This window comes from Chinchilla lanigera, unplaced genomic scaffold, assembly GCF_000276665.1.
Source record: "Chinchilla lanigera isolate Chin_1 unplaced genomic scaffold, ChiLan1.0 scaffold00055, whole genome shotgun sequence".
Classification (NCBI taxonomy): Eukaryota; Metazoa; Chordata; class Mammalia; order Rodentia; family Chinchillidae; genus Chinchilla; species Chinchilla lanigera.
In genome coordinates, this window is record NW_004955456.1 from 8,038,369 (window position 1) to 8,042,039 (window position 3,671).

A 3,671-nucleotide genomic window follows, 5' to 3' on the forward strand; every position below is an offset into this window, starting at 1 on the left:
AACTCACATTTTAAACAATCCTGCTGGGATCTTTGCTCTTGACTCTCAGCAAAAATCTGGCTAAAAGCCCCCAACAATAGCCATGACACTGCCCCATCATTCAACTGCCTTGAAATTTATTTTGCCAGATTAATCAGTCCACTACCCTTAATCTCAGTCTCAGGCAAAGTCTCTGGACACAAGCAGAATGCAGACAAACTTTCTGCCAAGCCACACACACATGATCTGGAGTCCAACAACCAATGCAGTCCTTCTTCCCAGCTGAAACCTCCCAAACCCGGTCTTTACCAGCAGGATTTCTGTCAGCCTTCTGGTCCTCTGAGCTTTGACCAGAATTTCCCATACAGAACAGCTGAAAGCATTCGAGCTCTATTTCAGGGGACAGCTCTACACCTTTCCAAACACTTCCCACAAGCCATTTCCAAAGGTTCTTGAACCACATGGTCAGGTATAGTCACAGCAATGACTCCACTCCTGGTACCAAATTCTGTCTTGGTTACTTTTCTCTTATTGCTGAGACAAAATACCCGACATCCAAAATTAAGGAAGGAAAGGTTTATTTAGCTCACAGTTTGTGGAGGTTTCAGTCCATACTCAGCTGGCTCTAAGGCAGGGTGGCACATGACAGAGGGCAAACAGTTCATGGCAGTGGAAGACAGCAAAAGCAATAAGAGCATAAGGGGAGGAGCAGAGGCAAGCAGTCTCTTTCCCTTCCTTGCATTATATGCAAACTACCCACCCCAACATGGGTGTAGCACTGTCACACATGAATCAATCCTAAACTCTGAAAGCTTGCCCCATGACAGCATGAGGCTTTGAGGGGACATCCAGACACAAAGCATAGCAATGAGAAACAAAAAATATAAATAAAGAGCAAAATAAAAGATAGATAATAGAAAATAAGGAGCTAGATCTTAGTAAATGAGAATAGGACCAAGAAATGGAGGGAGTGAGGAGAGGGAAGGAGCTGAAAAAATAATTAAGATGTAATATGTACATGTACCAGCTCTACACAAGGAATATGATCTTATCATGTAGTGCAAACATATACCAATAAAAGTTAAAATGAAAAATTCTGCTTAATACATTTTGTAGTATGCACTGTCAGTGGTACCTGCCCACTGTCTCTGAGGGTTCCACATCCATGGAGTTCATGAAAATTCATCTTTTCCTACTCTTACAGTATGGCTCACTTTTGACACTAGATTTGTGGGACTTTTTCCCCCTCATCTACCAAATGAGCAATAAATTTTCAGCTGACACTATTACAGGCAGTTATGTTAGATGGAAATTAGTCAAAGAGGGGCCGGGTTAAGGAAGTCAGCACAAAAATAAAGACACCAAAATTGTGGCTGGAGGGGCATCGGAAGAAGGCTAGGCCTACATGCTTTACTAAGGGATAGTAACTTGGAATTACATTGTAATTAGCACCACCTGGTCCAGTAAGTCCAGCAGGGCATCAGCCCCCAGATGGGTGACCAGAGCTCTGGACCCATCCTTTCCCCAAAATGCCTTTGTTCTTTCCATGTACCCTTGCTACATGATTCCTTTCCCTACTGGATCAATATTAGCTAAGTGGCTATACTTCTAATCCTACAGGTTGATGTCTAATCCTACACATTCTGACTTTGCTGTATAAATTATCCTTGACAAAGGGCCTCCTTGGCCACCCCATTTGGGACCTCTCCTGGAAATGTAAGAGCTATTCTTCTTCACCTTATTTCCAATAAAACCTCTTGATTTCCTCTTTTTTATTTTTTATTTTTTTGCTTTTGGTTAGTGACTTCATTCTTCCATGTTGTAGGACCATGAACTCAGCAGACTTGACATCTAACAATCATGAGTTATATTTCTCCTTTATCAATACCAGCTGAGTGTTCTGTAATATAATTTTTTATTTTTATGATCTTAAATGGCTTCATTTTGTATTTTAGCATCAGGCAACACTTCATTCCATAAGGTAGAATTTGCTTTTCAGGGCTGGGTATTGAACCCAGGGTCTCTTGTATGCTAAGCAAACCTCTCCCACACTAAGACCTAAGCTAAAATGGTTGGAGGAAAGGAAAAAATAGCTTCCACAGTTGAAGGCCACAGGACTCAGGGAAGATCAAGGCAGAGTTCATGGATCTGCTGAATACACTCACTGAGAGGCAGTTACAGTACAGGATCAGAGAAGGTACAAATATTTGTACAATGAGGGCATATATTAGGACAGGAGAAACCCAGCATAGATCTTGGGCAAGAGCCATGCCACTCCTACCTGCAGTCAACACCCACCCCTGGACTTCACCTCCTTTCACCCAACTGCCCAGGTTAACCTCAGGCCCACATCAGCCTAGATAACTGAAAGGACTCACATGAAGCAGAACAGCGGTTATAACTGTTGCTCTGGGAATCCCTGTGCAGAATTTCTTGTTTATCCTGTTACAAAAACAAGAGAGGAAAAGGCAAAGTGAAGATTTATCTCATAGAACAAAACAAAATGGAGAAACAACAACAACAAAAGGATCCCTCCAAAGATTTTTTAGATGGATGAATGGTACCTGGGGGTCTGTACAAATAACGGTCAGACACCGGGATGTGACTGGACATAAGGATTACAGAGCACACCTACCTGCACCTTTGGTGTTTTAGTCCAGTATGTACACCACAGCAGGGTTTCCAGCTAATTAAGAGTCCCCTGAAGGTCACAATTTAGTGAAAACAAACATTGTTTTTCTTTCTTCTCTTTCTGGAGATTGAACCCAGGGTCTGGTTCATGCTACCAAAGGCTCTACCTCTCTCTCCATCCCCAGCTTTTTTATTTTTAAATTTTTGTTATTAGTTTTCAGGGTCTGAGAATAGACCCAAGGGTCTTAGCACTGACCTCCATTCCCAGAACTTTTTACTTTTTGATTCTCAGAAATTTGCCCAGGCTGGTTTTGATTGGTGATCCAGCTCAGCCTCCCCAGTAGCAGTGATTATGGGCAAGCACCACTACTTCTGTCAACAGCAAATGCTTCTTAAATGATTTGAGGATAGTTAGCATGTGCATTTCTTGTTAAAAAGTTTAAAATAATTTACAGACTTGCTCTTGAATGCATGTGTACAAAATGGAGGTGGGTATTATAACTGCAATATTTTATTTTTGTCTTTTCGCTGTGCAGTTCAGGCTGGCCTTGAGCTCACCTTGTAGCCCAGGCTGGTCTCGAACTCACAGTGATCTCCTGCCTCAGCCTCCCGAGTGCTGGAATTACAGGCGTGTGCCACCACACCTGGCCTATAACTGCAATATTTTAAAATAAGGTAAAGAGTTTAAAATGAATCATTCCCAAACCAATATGCTGGTTTGTCTAAATAGGACCTAATGAGAAGAATTCTATCCAGGCGTGGTAGAATTCTGTCCAGGTGTGATTACGCCTGAAAGAACAACTGGGGATGTAGTCTAGTACAGAGCACTGGGTCAAGATTGGAAGGCTTTGGGGGTCAGACACGCAGCATTCCACAACGCCGTCATGCGGTTAAGAGGTCTTTCTAAACCATCAGCACCTGGACTCTTTTAAATCTGCCACTGCCTTTATCTTAGAGGGATCACGCAGAGAATTGTGGGAAATGCAGTCGACCAACTGAATTACGTCACAGAACCAGAGTGCTCCCAATAATCGCCATCTTTTTACCGGAAGTTCCGGGTA